Below are 17,634 nucleotides of genomic sequence, written 5' to 3'. Positions count from 1 at the left end.
GCAAGCCTGGTGGTGGTCTTCCTTCAATCACTCAAAATCCCAACCGCCACTTACTTTCACATGCCAGCGCGGTGATTGATCATGGCTGGTAATTAATGGCACTCTAATCTTAATGAAATCAATCAAAATCTAGGCCACGTGCCTTGTAATTAAGTCTCGGATGCCATCAGCGGGTGGCACTTAAGCCATCCAAATAATCATGAGGGCGCCAATTGATCACACATGCATGATATTTTGATGCCACTGTGGTGGTTGGTAATTAGAAGCTCGGTGGCAGATGTCCAAATAATCATGAGCCACCTTCAATCAACGTGAATTATATTCAATGGGTTTGCCCTCAATATGCCACCACGGTGGCTGGCTAAGGCTTAATTACCTTCCCCACTCTACTTAAGACTCCACTCTTCCATTTCCTTGCTCCCTTGCACTCTTCTTGCAACTTCTATCCCCTCTCACACTCCCTTGCACTCTTCTTGCAACTTCTACCCCCTCTCACAATGGATCCCCCCGGGGATGCAATGAGCTCCAAAATGTGTCAGTCCCCTCTACACAGGCCAAGAGCTCCTCACACAACCTTCAAAACCCCTATGTAGGCCGAGAGCTCCTCACACGAACCCTTCAGAAGCCCTCTTCACAATCCGAGAGCTTCTCACACGATCTCCCCCCTCGGTCTTGATATTGTGAGTTACGGGAGCTCCTCCTCAGAGATCTATGTCAACTTCACCAAGTTGATAGATTCAGTGGACACGAAGGATGTATTCATCATCTGTAAAGGTAACAGGATCAACATCGATGAAGGATTGATTGAAAAGGCACTAAAAATTCATGGAGGCGACTTGCAAGCACAATTCTTGGAGAAGAAGTGGAAGAAAAAGGATGTTTTAGATTTATTCCCCGATGCTCAAATTAGTGGAGATGGTGGAATCAAGGTTTCGAGCTTGCTTGATAATTATCATAAATAGTTGAAAAAGATAAGTCAGTTCTTTCCTAATATACAAGGGGAACAATGAAATTCTGGCATGTTCAAGCAACAGTAGAGATAGTGAATAAACATCCGATCTCTTTCTCGAAGGCGATCTCCAAGAGCGTGCTACTTAACTTGCACAATTTCTTGAATGGAAAATCCCAATTGTCACCTCAAGCAATGAGTGCTGGAATGTACCTGATGGGGAATCACCTCAAAAAATGTGTTGAGCAAGTCAAGAAGCAGATCAAAACTTTGAACATGAAAGCCACCGATGCAGCATACGCAGCCCAACATGAGAAAACCCTCAGGAAGGGTGTAGAAGTGAGGGTAGAGGAGGTAGAAGCAAAGGCCTTGCAAGCACGAGAGCAAGCTGAGGCCGCTGAAAGATTGGCAGAGATAGAAAAATAGAAAAGAGAAGAGAAGAGAAGCACATTGAGGAGCTAAATCAGCAGCTTCGAGATATTCGAACAGATGGGGACGATGCAGAGGAAGAGCTAGAAAGGAAACCAGACACTTGCAAATCAGACAACCGAAAAAAGGAGCTCCTCTACAAACGGCTCTGTAGCTTGCAAATGCATTAAACATTGAGAAAGATAATATGATAGAGAAACTGAGAAAGGAGAATGCAGAAATGAGGCTACTGATGCAAGAACTGCAAAATAATTACAATGCCAAGAAGGATGCAGAAGAGGCAACGAGTAGCCATAGTGAACGACACAATGAGACTGCCCAATATTAGCGAGACAAGTTCGATTCCTTGCAATTAACCTACAATGCGGCTACCAATGAGCTTGCCTTTTCTCTTTAGAGTTTTGAGAAGCAGTCTCAGACCTTGATTGACACCCAACATAGAAATGATGTCTTGGACGGGCCTACGTAGATACTGCTGAAGAATTTGAGGAGATTTGACAACAGCTGGTAGAATCGGATGCAACTACTTGTGCCAAAAGTCAACAACAAGTCAGCACCCTCAGGATGAGAGAGGCAGGATTCAAGATGCAAATTGCTCGTTAGACTGGTCAGACTATGATACTCAAAGCCGCCACAATAGTTAAATCTTATGAATGCTCCTACGTGCTCTATGTGCAAAGGGCACATCATAGATGAATGCATGATCAGATGGCCCCAGTGCCACCACTGGGATGTTTGTGCATGTAAAATCGAGATGCAGAGTTTGTTTGATGCCAATGCTATTGTCTTGGGAAAAAATGATGTGCTTGCCTACTTGCAAATATCTACAGCGAGAAAGTAGAAACTGCAATGGCATTCCAAATTGCTCATACAAGTGAAAAGAGAAAGGAACTTGACTAGGCTAAAGGAAACGAGCCTGAAGAGAAGAATTCCAAGCTCATGGAGCTCGAAGAAATCAAAGAAAAGAACCAACCCTGCTGGAAGGAGTGAGAAAGGATGAAGGAGCTTGAAGAAATTGAAGAAAAGGACAACCCTGTGCCCGAAGGAGCGAGAAAGGAAGAAGCCCAAGCATGGAAGGCAATTTACTGAAGGGAGCTCAAAGTAGAAAGGAGATGTATAATCTCTAAAATGTATTGATGTGTATAATCTATGAAATAAATTCATTATTGCCAATGTTTATCCTTTGATTATTGCCCAGGATCACAACTTTCAACTTTTCCCTTATTAAGGCGCCCAGGATCACAACTTTCAACTTTTCCCTTATTAAGGCGCCCAGGATCACAACTTTCAACTTTCCCTTATTAAGCTAATTTAGGACCACAACCAGTGCGATGGTAGTACTAGGAAGTGGTTGGTCTCTCTTTTTAGGGATCTTAACCAGCACCGTAGTAGTATAGGATAAGTGGTCACCAGCGCGGTGGTTTAACCAGCACGGTGGTAGTATTGGATAAGTTATCACCAACGTGCGGTGGTTGGTATCGGCAGACAAATTACATGATATTTAACTTAGGACGGTGGTAGTCACTAGCGCGGTGATATTTAATTTAATTAAGCTAATTTAGGACCGTAACTAGTGTAGTGGTAGTACTAGGAAGTGGTTGGTCTCTCTTTTTAGGGATCTTAACTAGCACGGTGGTAGTACAGGATAAGTGGTCACCCCAGTGCGGTGGTTTAACTAGCACGGTGGTAGTATTGGATAAGTTATCACCAGCGCACGGTGGTTGGTATCGACAGACAAATCACACGATATGATGGTGGTACCAGCGCGGTGGCTGGTTGTGCATGATAACCAGCACGATGGTAGTATTGGATAAGTAATCACCAGTGCGGTTGTTGGTATCACACTAATCACATGATGTTTCATTTGTGCGAGATGAATGCCATAAAAACAATTTCTGTTTTTCATGAGATAAGTAGAATACTTTTTCCTTAGTCTCCAATATAACCCATGATGTGCTCATGCATTTCCAAATCCATTTTGAACACAGTCTTGCCCTTCTTTCGTCTAGGCACTGCCTGCAAATCCAACTTAATAGCTCTTACATGATGAGAGCACACAAATGTAGGCTTACTCTTATGTAACAAAGTGTAATTGTGGCCTCTCTTGGATGTTTTTTGGTACCAGATACCTCCAACTACTACATACCACTTGCCAAATGTTTGGCCCCAATCATCCTTAAATGCTTCCTCAACCTTGTGCTTGGGTTTGGTACACTACAACACAAAGTATGGGTTGTCTTCCTCGTTATCCCCAGAGGCAGCGAATGACTGCAAAGTTATCCCCCTCTTCTAGAGCTTCACTAAGGTCATCGAAGTCCTCTCCAATCAATGGTGCATCATCATTTGTGACTCTATCTTCACGTAGAGGAGAAACTTGAACTCACACCCATGTCTTTACAGTTGCAATTTCCTCACAATTTTCATGATCCCCTGTGATGCACACACTACAAAAACAAGAAATTTTTCTTGTTTTGAGTAGCAGGTGGTTGTTTGAGAAGCCCCATACGCTGTGCAAAGTGCGTGCGAGTTCCTTTAATGGCCTCACAATCCAATCTATTTTTCCTTTGCACTTTGTTCACTTCCACTTCATGGAAGACTCTACGCACTGCACTATTTCTTTGTATTTGTTTGTTGTATGTTGATTGCGCCCCTGTGGAGAGGTTGAGTGCAAGCCATGTTGTTACAGCATCATGGGCATTCTCTAGCTTTTCTTGGGGACATGCAAATCGGTGATTATACAAAGCTCTCTTAATAACAGCACCACATCCACATCATGTTCCCCCCCTTGCCATGGCTAGACCCAAAGAAATTCCACATCATGTTTACACCGGTTAAGGATTTAAACCTTGAAACAAAGTAGAATGCATGGGCTGATTTGAATCGAGAGGAAGCCCCGTCTGACCACACCCAATGTTCTTTTATATTTTCTTGTAAATGGGGATCATCATTTTTTAGCCATTCCCAATGCAAAAGAAATGTATGCTGCACAAATAAGGTGTCATGTTTCCTGTCATCTGAAATGTAGAAATGGTACATGCATTGCATTGACCTGGACTCCTGTGAGTCGACGGCATCAATCATCATAGAAGAATCAAGCACATGATTGTACGTTATATGCACTAGAATTGTTTTTTGCTTGTTGTGCCAGTGAGCACTTTGGATCTTATCTTATTCCTGAAATGAGTAATTTTCTATAAAATCTATGACAGAGACAATAGTGTCATGTGGAAAATTGGCAAGGCATGTCTTGAATTGCTTATCTTGCTAGCTAGCCGTGAAATTGTGAAGCACATATTTTGGGATGGATGCACCACATGATCTATAAGCTCCCTCGATTGAGTGCTCTTATACGATAGTGGCCATCTCTTCTTCTCGGATCCTTGAACATGGCCCATTTCAAATCTCCTCCATTTTAGAGCAAGACTTTCTTGGACCCTCATTTCATTTGGACAGACAGCATACTACTTCTTCACACCATAGTGTGTGCATGTACCTCTAATGCATTCAATGGAGTGCCACCACTGAGAGTTTACAGGCTTTGGACAGAGCATTGGCTCCCACATAGACCTCAAGCTGCCAAACTTGCTCTCACTTGCTACACATGACAAGGATCCAGGTGGCCTACAAAAACTGAGCATTCATCCAACATGACCAGATCTCAAGTCATTCAAACCTTGCCAGCTAGGTCAAAGTCTATGTGTGTTTTACAACACACATTCCTGTCTTTGAGTTTCTTCACATACCATGGCTTACAACGCTCAAAGCTCCTTTGCCCAATCGAAACGTTAGGGCCATAAACTTGAGATACAACTCCATCCATTCACCCAAGTGCATTGGAAATTCAGTACTTAAACTAAACAGCTACTAGATTATTCACTATAAGAAAACAAAACAATTTCAACCACTGGGTTGGTTTAGGACAGTCAAAATTTCAACTGCCTTTCATCATTAGAAAACAAATCAATTTCACCACCCATCAATACTAATAACAAAAAGATACATGTGAACTATATATTGATGTTACAGTTGGAAATTCAGTAATTAAACTAAATATTCTACTAGAAAACCAAACAATTATTCACTACAAGAAAACTAAACAATTTCAACCGCCAAGCTGGTCTAGAACATGATCAACTATATTGCTATTGATGTTCGAGTTCCAAAAACGACCAGGCTGGTTTGGACGATCACATTAAGAATATCAAAACAAATCAATTACACACATTAAGAAGATTAACCAATTACACACATTAACAACATCACTAGCTCAATGATATTGTTGTTTATTTTTTGTTCCAACCATGTTGATTTAGGACAATGACATAACTGTTGTTTGACCTAAACCAGCTCGATGGCATTGCTGTTTATTTTTGTTCCAACCATATAATTGGTGTTACACCTAAACCAGCTCCATGGTATGTTGCATGATGTTCCTAGCACCGGGCTGGTTGGGCTGGTTTAGGATAATCACTTTAGGACTCAAACAATTTGTACTAAATCTTTAGAGAATCACAGACAACCACCTGGTTAGGACAACCATTGACCTGCATTGTGTCAAGCAAGTGTATGATGTGCTCCTCAAATTGCTTGCATCCCGTTTGTTTTTTGCGAATAACCTTCTTGTTTGGAGAAACTCTCGTGTTCTCGTGCCAAAATGATGTCACTCTAGCAGTGAGTTCCGCAGTTGTCTTTCCTTTTCTTGCGTTCTGTTGAAGCCCACAGACTTTTCAATTCTGGATCATCCTACATTACTTTTACTCTACATCCAACTGCTGGTGGAGCAATGTTGGACCTTCTGATTGGTGACAATATCTTCGACGTTGTGCATCCAAGCTGTTTCTTCTTTGTTTCCGAGGATACCAACATAGCTAATGTCGTCCTCTTTGCAGCTAGTTGATGTAAGCTGTGCACCCCTTTCGCTTTCTGTAGGCCATCTCTCAGGTTAGAAAGTAGTGTCTTGTGCGTGCATCTCCTTAGGTTAGAAAGCAGTGTCTTGTGTGTGCATCTCCTTAGGTGTTGGCAAGGTTGTCACTCTATGAATTTTAGGGTGCAAGGTAAAGCTTCTAATGACAGGAGACTTGTACTCATCTGAATGGCCTGATGTTTGTTGCCGTGAATTCTCCCACCAATCGATTGGCCACAGCTCATGTTCTTCGCTCTGATGGCAATGTTCGAATGCGTCCCTGCTGCTGCTCTACAAGGAGTCTTATGTATTCTCGTTGTTTCTCCCTCCACATACATTTTGCAAAAGTGTCTTACGTTGCCGCTTTGATCTTGTTTCCTTGTCTGTGCCATTTGTTTCCTCATCCGCATGGGTGTCCTAGGCACCGTGAGCCCATGCATCTCCTGGTCAGAACCCTAGAGGATCCTCCTTAGGTGTCCTTGCACTTCACTCAGGGACCGCTTCATCAGCCCTCGCCCATCGTACTGGAAGCGCACCATTTTTCAACCATACCGAGGCAGGTCAAGACCTGGGGGGCAGTAGGCTTTGCTGCGTGAGCTGTCCTTTGAACACTCCCCGCCAGTTGTTGCAACCAAACTTCCCTTAGAAAAACATATACCAAATACTCCGTCCAGCATTCTGGTGTAAGACAATCCTTTAAGAAAACAGGGTTTCTATGAGGATGCATGAAAACCTCCCTTGAGAAGAGGAGCCTAAATGGGGAGAAAGCTGATAATGAAACTGAAGTTGACAAAAACCCAAGAATCAACCAGGCTCCACCTCTCCCTATAAGGCTCAAAACATGCCCACACCCATGATAATCATACATGGTAGAGATGCCTAGGTAACTTCAAAACTACATGGTCGCCATTGTATGACAAGGCACCCACTATTTGTAGCTTACCAAAGTACATGTAACATGCTTATGGGTTGCATGGAAAATTGATGTGACACTGCATTTGGAAATGGAAAACTTGTCTATATATTATATGCTTTTTTTCTCTAATGTAAGATGAGTATTTGTTTTATTTTGAGCTATTTATAGTTTAAGTGTTTGTACAAAAAGTTATATTTTTTTTAAAATCTCTTAACTAAAATCTCACAAAATAATCACACTCCCGCATGTGATATGTCAAAGAAACACTCTTGCTTGCCAATCTCCCGACCAAGCCTTCTCTCCCCCTTACCAAAGTTTAGAGTCCATGGCAGGGGTTGAGGCCATGTCTTTACATCATTTACCTAATCCCTTTTGTACTACTTTACCAAGGCACTCACGGCATAAAATATTCAAGACACACTCCCCTTTGGTCACTCCACCTAGTACCAAAGGTAACTTCTCATCATACTAGATTTTACAATCATTTTGGAAATGAAATTTACATGTAATTAAAGCTTGCAATCCAAGTATGTGAGAGATTTGACTTATTAAAAATAGCATATACTCATCCTTATTTCATAATTCCCATCTCATGAGGCATAACACTTTGCTTCCAACAAGTAATTCCAATTCAAGCCCTCTTTCACACATAGGCCAAAATGACAAGAAGCCAATCCATACACATTATGTGTAATCTCGAAGTATCCATATGCATCCATTATGCATAAATTAACCGTTCCATGTGTATTGATTCAATGGCAATAGCACATGTGTATGCATATGGCTTCCATGGCTATGGAAAGCTTGCAAGAAACCCTTAAGAATCAAGAAGCTATGGATAAAGCTTAAATGGAATTATTTCTTGATCAATAAGGTTTAAAAATGTGGCAAAGCTTGCCTTATGAGATAATTCATTCATCACTGAAGCTATGGATGAAGCATTAATGGACTTATTTCTTGATCAATAAGGTTAAAAAATTTGGCCAAGCTTGTCTTATGATGATGAACCATCAAGGTTATGGCCAAAGGCAATACCATTTTCTTGGTTTTTTGTTGATGAAAATCAATGGAAAAGGCATGAAAAACAAGCCATAGGTAATCAAGAAACTCACTAATGCTCCCAAATCTTTGGAAATGGAAGTAGACCACTTGATTAAAGCCTTTGAAGAATCATTTACCCCACTGCTAAAGCACCACGTGCACTCCATTTTTACCAATAGTACATTCAATCTCAACCAAAATAACTCTAGGCCTTTTGAGAATTCATCGTTGCCAACTTCATAAGGGTTTTGGGAGAGAAAATGATCACCAACACTCACTTGGAAGTAAACAAAAAGCTCAATAATTCCCTAAGCTATGACCAATATAAGCTTCTTGCAAGATATTCTCTCACATTTAAGCTAGGATTTACGGAAATTTTCCTCACAAAGATGCGCAAAAATTACAACAATTCTTGAAAATCAAGAAAATGCCAAAGATAAGCCCAAAATGGCCAGAAAATGACCAAGTCAATTAGAAAAATGCAATTTCTCAAGATTTCTTGGCAAGATTGATGAAAACCCCAAAAAAAAAATTCTGATTTTCCTCATTAATTGAAATGGATCAAAGACATGAGCTACGTTACCACTAAAATAAAGGTGAACACTCATTTAACCACAGTTTACATGGTAGCACTCATGGAGGAGAGGCTTACGCCTCTTCTCAAAAGGGAGAAGCCACCATAGCTAGGATTGGTAAGCTAAAATTATGATTAGCAAATGATTAGTTACATGAATATTCCCCATTTTCACATATATATGTGGCTGCCCCTTTCAAATTACACTTTAATGTGTCCATGCACATGGTCCCTTTTCCCATTCTCCAATCTCTAGGCCTTGGTCCCAAATCACATGATACCTTTTAAGCTTTGTTACAATGGCACACACGTGTTATGGGGCATGGTGATTATTTGGGGCCTTGGGGTTACTTGATTTAGTGCCACCAAACAAAAGCATGTGCATGGCCCTATTTGGGAATTTGTCACCATGGGTGGAACTTCCTTGATGGGAATAGGGATGGGTAATGCCAATGCATATAAACAAGGTACTTCTTTTGTGTTTCTCAAATTCCACAGACTCATTTGACTTCTCGAAGGTGGTGTCAACACATAACCCACTACAATTCGTGCTTAAGATCTAAGGTTGACCTTCGAGGCATGGATTTTGATCTCCACTCCAACTTTGGTCTTGCAGCATTTAATAGTGTGGTTGCAGAGGCCAAATGTAAGGGTTCCTTTTGTAGAAGCCTTGTGCTACTAGTAGTAGCTTTTATCTTGCTTGGGACACATTGAAATGTAGGTGTCGAGCTTGAGCTAGCATTTGAGGTTGTTGCCACCTAACTCTCTTTGGATTTGGAGATTGGAGTGTGATCCATGAGCATTTTGTAAACATTTTCCATTGTTTTGTAGAAGCCTCAGACTTCTAACATCTTAACAGGGTTTGAGGGTTGGATAAAAATCTATTGCATGCAGCTTTTTCTTGCTTATGGTGGTGGCTAGGCTTCTACTGGTGGGTACCGGATCTTTACATGGGTATTATACTTTCCTTGGCTCAGTAGGGTACTCTTTAGTACTACCCACTCCTTCTTGATGACCTCCCTTAACGGTTGAAGTTGAGGTTTGGGGGGTGGACTTTGTGTTTATCAGTTAACGGTTGAAGTTGAGGTTTGGGGGGTGGACTTTGTGTTTATCAGTAAGGTTTTGGAGGGTTTTAGGGGGTGGTCATTGACACGACAAGGTAAGAGGAGTGTTGAGTGTTATAGGGGTGGACTTCATCTTTGTCAGCACGGTTTAAGGGGGTGGTCATTGACACGACAAGGTATGAGGAGTGTTGAGTGTTATAGGGTTTCCTTAAGGTGATGGCATATAATCAAAGGACGAGGCTTGGGATCTTGATATATGCAGGGTGCCCTCATCCATTAAGGGTGTACAATAATCATTCCATGGGGAATCTTGAGTGTTGCATGGTTCCCTTATAAGACCACTACTCAAGCAATGCCTTGGCCATGGATAAGCTACAAGCTATGGAGAAGCTTAAGCTTGAATCCACTGCCACATAAAGCCTAATAGAGAATCCACAAGCATCAACAAAGAAGAATGCACACTAGAGAATAGAGATGAGAAGAGAGAAAAACATCATCTCATTGCATTGAATTAGAAGAGCATTGCTCATACAATAGTGTAGATGGGGAGAGAGAAGAGCTTGCACCTCTATGAACAAGAGGGAGAGCTAGTCTCAAGAGAGCTCAAGCATGAGTTTAGCCCAATGTATCCATGAGCTCTCAAATGAGCCACTATTTATACTAAAACTCCTAAAACTCCCAAAACTTCCCATGATTCTCAAGCCCACTCCCACACTCACCTACAACTTAGAACTCTTGTCACCTACAACTTGGAACTCTCTACAAGAGCCCACTCCCACACTCACCTACAACTTGGAACTCTCTACAAGAGCCCTAAATAAGAATGTCAAGTCTCTTGTTTTCCTACTTCCATCTTTGTGTTGCATCCTTGCCTTGATCACCACTCGTCACGCAACATTCCCCCCTTCCTATTTTGCGCACGTCCTTGAGCACGTAGATGCCAAGGAAGAGTAGAATCTCCAGTGTGTACCTGCAAGCAAAATGATAGGTGGTTTGTGTGTTTTTTTTTTATAAGCAAAAGTACTGACAGACAATAACAAAACAAGCAATTTTACTAAATAAGACATGGCAATAAACATCCAATTAGCTAGAGGAAGGAAACATTGAAGCAGTGTAGAGATTGAATAGGTTAGTTCAAGCCTTAATAATTACTACCTGCAGCTAACTAAAGTAAAGAATGTTTTATGCCAAATGTATTGTTCTTTTCCTAGAAGGCAAAAGTTCAAGCCTTAATAATTACTAACTAAAGTAAAGAATGTTTTATGCCAAATGTATTGTTCTTTTCCTAGAAGGCAAAAGACAACAGTTAATCGAGGGACTATCAAGTAGTATACTGAGCCTATGCTAAGTCAAAGATGTCGGTTCAACATTAATAAATCTAACATAATTATGTAGTGGCAGACTCTTGATATTGCTTAGTGTTTGGTTTAATATTTTAAGCACAACAGTGACCATCCTGGATTAGACAAGCATTTCTCTTGGTGCCTTTCTGTCCTCTTTTTTTCTTTTTTTGGACAGGGCTCTCTTCAAGAGTATGTTTGCGCACCCACGGTATGGCTATTCCTTACTACACAAGGCATTGGTCTGGGAAAGGTATAGACCTCCCTTGCCTACCATGAATAACAAGGCAATAGGCCACAAACATATGAAAAAGCGTAGGCCACCATAGTCCTGACCATGGTATAAGTTTGGCAGTTGTTTCTCCATAGAAATGTCCACCCCCAACTCCTGAATGTGCATGAGTCAATACGCTAAGGTAGTCACTCTCACAAACACAAGTCCGTAGGTTTCTATCTTTGCCCCTTTTGTACAGCTGGCCTCTTCAATAATCTGAAAACTTGCTGCTTCTACCTCTATGGCTCTCTTTCTATGCCTAGGCATCTTATCGTCCGTATGACCCTACGTCAAATACTTCACAATGTACGAACTCCAATTGGGTGTTGTTGAAATATAAAATAGAGTCACATGAGGAATGGGTTTCCTTTGTTGACAAATTTTACAATTTCGTACGTACTCTTCTGTATCAGCATGAAGTGTTGGCCACCAATATCCTTCCCACAAAACTCTTTTAACCGTATCCTTTCCAGAGACATGTCTACCTCCTAAGCTCACGTGGACATATGAGATAATCTCATCATATTGATCAGGGTCAGGGCATAGATGAAGTATTCCATCTTTTCCTAATTTATACAATCATCCAGAAAGACGCTTATAAGGAGCACAATGCTCTAAGGTCATTATCTTTTCATTGGTGGGACTAATGGAGTTAACAAATCCTGTCGTTAAAACTTGAATGATGGGTTCTGCCCATCTTGGTGCTGTCTCAACCAAGAATAGAGTAGCGTCAGGAATATCATCATCTATATAAATGGTTGCTTCTCCTGAAGTTATCCTAGAAAGATGATCAGCCCGCTGATGCATTTTTTCCTTCTTTACCGCTACTTTAAATTCAAATTCAAGTAGAATAACAAACCAGCGTACAATCCTTCCGGTTGCACATGGCTTGCTCACAAGGTAAAGCAAAGCTTGATGATCTACGAAGAATGTAAATTTGTTGGCCAAAAGGTAATGTCAAAACTTCTTCATAGCATAGATCATAGCTAAGCCTTCTCTTTCCGTGGTGGTGTAATTCTTTTCAGCACTATTCAACTGGTATGTTAGGTATTTTTTTGGTAATATTTTCTTGGCATATGTACACACTCATGCATGGCATTTACAAATAAAGGGTGTCCATCTCCTAAAGGGGGTATAAGGCCACATGTGAACGGATCTAACAAAAATATGCAATGTGTACAGTTAGTTATTGGTTTACCTTGATAAATGGGAAATGGAAGGTGTGTGAGATGAGAATCAGTTTCACAAGGCAGGTTTTAGCACTATCATATGTGGACAAGGTTGTTGACAAATAATGTGAGCATGCAGAGCACTATTTTTTAAAAAAAACTGGACAGGGACCCGTTAGAGGAGGTCAGCTACAGTACCAGTCCTTGGCATCTCATTGCTTGCTAAAAATAGAAGGTGGCCTTGGATTGCTTTAAAAAATTCTTCAACTTGCCTCAATTTTCAAAGGAGAGCCGCGTGGATGGTGGGGGTGAGCTTCTGGCGACCTGACATCCCTGGATAATATAATGTTTATTTTTTTTTGGGGGGTTGAATGGGCAGCGCAGCCATACGAGTATAAGAGGAGGAGGGGAGCGAAGCCAAAGGAGGAGAGAGAGAACTTGCAGCTCTAATGCTCCCCAAGCGTGCCCCATGTGATAGGGAGAGCTACGTGGTTCTGTAGCTTTCAGAGAGAAGCGCAGCCAGGTGTAGTTAGAGTGTGTGAGAGAGCTCGTTTCTCTAATGCTCAGAGAGCTTGCGCAGCCCACGTTTTCAGAATGTGTGACAGAGAGCAGAGAGCGCTGCGTAGCTGTAGTTAGAGTGTGTGGGAGAGCTCAGCTCTAATGTTCTCAGAGATGTGCGCAGCACTCTCTTTTGGTGTAGGAAGGGAGCTGAAATTTTCAAAAGGCGTGAGAGGATGAGCTCATTGCTTTAATGCTCAGAGAGCCTGCGCAGCTGATTGTGTATAAGGGGAGCTGTAGTTATATGAGGGATAGGAGGAGCTTGCCATTCTAATGCTTAGAGATGTGCGCAGCCCATTGTGTAGAGAGGAGAAAGCGTAGCTGTAGTTTCCATGTGGTAGGGAGAGCTCGCATCTCTAATGCTCTAAGTGCAGCCAATTTGTGTGAGAAGTCGCAGTCTTCAAGGTGTGAGAGCCCCTGTGTTTTTTTTTTCCTTGTGTGTGAGAAGCTGCTCTCTGAGTTTGAGAGAGAAAGGAGATAAGCTCGCTTTCCTTGAAGAGAAGTACCCTCAGAACAGCCCACGGCATTCCAGTTTGGGAGGGGAGGAGAAGCTGCAACGCCACTTGTATGAATGAAGAGAAGGTGCCATGCATAAAGAATGCGGCTCTCTATCATGATGACAGCCCATGCAATTTTTGCAAAAAGCTCATACTTGATGGAATGTAACCTTGTTTATGTCAAGTGGTTCTCTCACCATTTCTCTGTGGTGATCATTTTTGCTTATGGCTGTGAGCCTATTTCATAATAAGGGTGCACCCCTATATGCATATGTATCAATTGAGTAAGGGTGGCAGATGTTGATGTGCCCATCTCCCCTTGCATGTCTTGATCAAATGTATGTAGGCTCCCTCCAGTTACTTAGAAAATTGAATGAGGGTAGAGACAAGGTTAAATGTTGTGTCAGCTCACTGAGGTGCCCCTCTTTCTTGATGTTGGTGTGTACTCCGAACTGTGGAAAGGCATTGCTATAGAGGTGTTCCGTGTTTCTCCGCCTCCCTTCACAGTTTTTGGTGCCCCCACTGAGGAGCATTCCAAGAACCTTCAGTTTACAAGACTGAAAACATGTGCATGTGATTAATCTCCGTGAATGACTGCTATGCCAGGACAGTTGTGTGACAGATGCCTTCTAAAATTGTGCTATATTAGCTTGATTTGACAGCCAGCTGAAGTATGGTTTGGATGCTGAAATTCTTGGGATTGGTGCCATTTCACAGTTGATGTGTTGCCTAAAAATTCTGGTAGAATTGGGAAATTAGCCAGTCGTGCCTCTTGGGAGTTGGATGGCCACTCTCAATGGATAATCACAATGGACCTCAATTTACTCCTTTCCATTTTACCCAAAGAATTCAGATAAATGTTCATGTGGACAGAAAAATTTTCTTTCAACAGCGTATGGCATATATGTTTGGGCCAGAAAGACTGAGGGAAATATTGGAGTCTCCTTTGCCGGTGGTAATTCCAATGATTAACTATGCAAATTCGTTTGATGTGCATGTGTTCATCCTCTTCTAAACCGGAAGTGTTTTGAAGTTTTTTCTGAGAATTAATTTAGTAGAGGGTTTTGTTTTTGCATCTGTGTCAAAAGGGTTTTTTATTGGGTAGCAATGGCTTTCCCTTATCCAGAGTTTCATGGAAAAAGTGATGAGAGTGTGGAAGAGTTCTTAGAAAACATGAAAGTTGCGTGCATAAGCAACCATATCCAGATACCCGCTCAAATGTTACGCCTTTTGCAAATCTGTTTGAAGGGTGATGCACGGAGCTGGTGTAAGGGTTATAAGGAGGAATTGCAGAGGGCTGATCCACCGATGCCATTGACATGGGATAATGTCCGACAAGCTTTAACAGCACAGTTTGTGAAGGTGAAAGATCTAGACAAAGTTTGGCATGAAATACAGGAATTGAGACAAAGAAAAGCGGAGCCCATTGATGATTACATCAAGAAGTTTTCCATATTATGGGAGAGCTTGTGTCAAGCCTTGCAGCCACAAGTTCCCCCACCAGATATGATGAAGAAGGATCGGTTCTTGGTTGGCCTCAAGGAAAACCTGCGTTGGAGGGTAGAATTGAAGAAGCCAAGAACATACGAGGATGCATTGGAGGTGGCAAGGAACAAAGAGTGGAAGTTGAATAGACTAACTCAATTGGGAGTGAGCTCACTACCTATGGTGTCAGAGATGAAGCAAATGGATTCCATGCAAAGTCGGGTTCCAGAGGAGGTTCATCCGGCAGATGCGGTTTCAGTAGCTACTCAAGTTGTGCCAGCAATGGTCACTACTGCAGCGCACAAGATGATGAACTGAGGCAGGACTTGAGGCAAGTGGTTGATTTTGATGAAGAATCTTAGCCTAAATATGTTAAGCAATGTGGGAAATAATCGAGGTCGTGTGAGACTTGCAAATCAGCCAGGAGGTGAAGGACAACCAAAGAATGGTTTTGGTGGACAGAATAACGGCAGGGGTTGGAGGCAGTTGCCCACATGCTATAACTGTGGAGAGCTTGGCCACATCAGCCCACAATGTGATAAACCACCAAGAATGGGTGGAGATATGTATCCATTGCCTGCACATTTGCCGAACCGGTCAAATGATTATGGCATAGAGATTAAGGGTGAGGCAGGACCTAGTGGACTGACCAAGGAGGACAAGGGAAAGACAAAAGTGTTAAGTGTGGTCACCTTGGAGAAGGCAGCAATGTTGGAAGATACATTGGTAATGCCTATTGGGAAGAGAACTACAGAGGATAAAGAAGGAAGAAATGAAGCATGTCCCAGTAGGAAGAAAGGGAAGAGTCATGAGGGTGAAGATGTGAAAGCTAAAAGGAAAAGGAGAGCTCGCCGAAAATTTCACGTCTCAGATTTTCCACTAGGGGAAGGGCAGGATAGCTATGACTTGAAACAGGACCTGAGCAGTAGGAAGGCAGACGTGACCTTTGGACAACTAGTGGAAATGATACCGAAGCTGAAGCGCCAATGGAAGAAACTAGTCAGCCCGCTGGGGAAGGAACCCAACAGAGGGTCAGTGAGAGTGTTGGCCATTGATGAGTCATCAGACATCTGTCCCATAGTAGATGTTTGGCACAAGAGGAAGAATCTTGGGGATACGTGGATGGTGGTGCACAAATTTGTGTAATCACTCAAACATGTGTAGAAAAGATGGGCCTGATAGTAGAAGGAGTCTCAGGATTCCGCATACGACTGGCAAACCATCAAAAGATAAAGTGTCTAGGGGTAGTGAAGAGCTTGGAAATCGAAGCTTATGCAGTCAAAACGGTAGTAGATTTTCATGTAATGCCAGCAGGATTAGGGGCTTATCCTATCATCCTTGGAAGACCATGGCTACGCGCAGTGCGGGCCGTTCAAGATTGGAGACACGGTACAATCAGCTTATATGGGGAGACAGGGGGCAAAAGATTATTTGACATGAGTAGCAGGAAGCCACTAGATGAAGATTATGAAGAAGGGGAGAATTCAAGTAGTGAAGAGTCTTCCACTGTGTCAGATGGGGACAGTGGCACCACCACTAGTAGTGAGGGAGAGGTAAATGTGGCATTTCTGATGGTGGACAGGATCTTTGAACAGACCAGCATAGTCGCATCCATGAAAGGGATTGAAGATGAGTCCAAGGGCCCATATGAGGTGATTGAAGAGCTAATGCAACCCCAGGTGAAGCCGCACGAGAAACACGAATTGATGGCCAGGATGATTAGCACAGATCTCTCAGGAGAAGGAGAAGTATTTAAAGATGTTGTCAACATATCCAGATTTATTCATCACATCTTATGAAGAAGTTCGGGGCTTCAAAGGGGAAGATTTGCACATAGAGCTAAAGGAAGGAGCCAAGCCAGTACGTCAAAGATTAAGGAGAATGGGTCCAGAACAGATGAAGGCTTTGCGAGAAGAGGTGGACAAACTACTAAAGGCTGGTTTTATATGCCCTGTGGAGACAACAGAGTGGGTGAGCCCAGTCGTGGTCACTCCAAAAAAGGACGGAAAATGGAGGGTTTGTGTGGATTTCAAACCTTTGAATGCAGCCACAAAGAAGGATCCATACCCACTACCTTTCATTGATCAAATCCTGGATTCAGTGGCGGGTCATGAAAGATACAGTGTGTGTGATGGGTTTTCAGGCTATTTCCAGTTGAAGATTGCTCCAGAGGATCAGAAGAAAACTACTTTCATTACGCCATGGGGCTGCTTTTACTATACAGTACTACCATTTGGGCTAACAAATGGTCCAGCTCACTATCAAAAGAGAGCAAATTGGGCGCTTCTGCCATTCATTGGAAAATGTGTACAGGATTTCATTGATGATTTTTGTGTCTATAGCACACGAATGGATCACTGTGAAAAGCTGGAAATGGTGCTAGAACGATATAATGATTGTGGTGGCCAACTCAATCCCAAGAAGTGTTTCTTTGC

Source organism: Cibotium barometz, chromosome 38 (assembly GCF_041138505.1).
Source record: "Cibotium barometz isolate CiBa-2024 chromosome 38, ASM4113850v1, whole genome shotgun sequence".
NCBI lineage: Eukaryota > Viridiplantae > Streptophyta > Polypodiopsida > Cyatheales > Cibotiaceae > Cibotium > Cibotium barometz.
Note: the sequence above shows the minus strand (reverse complement) of the source record.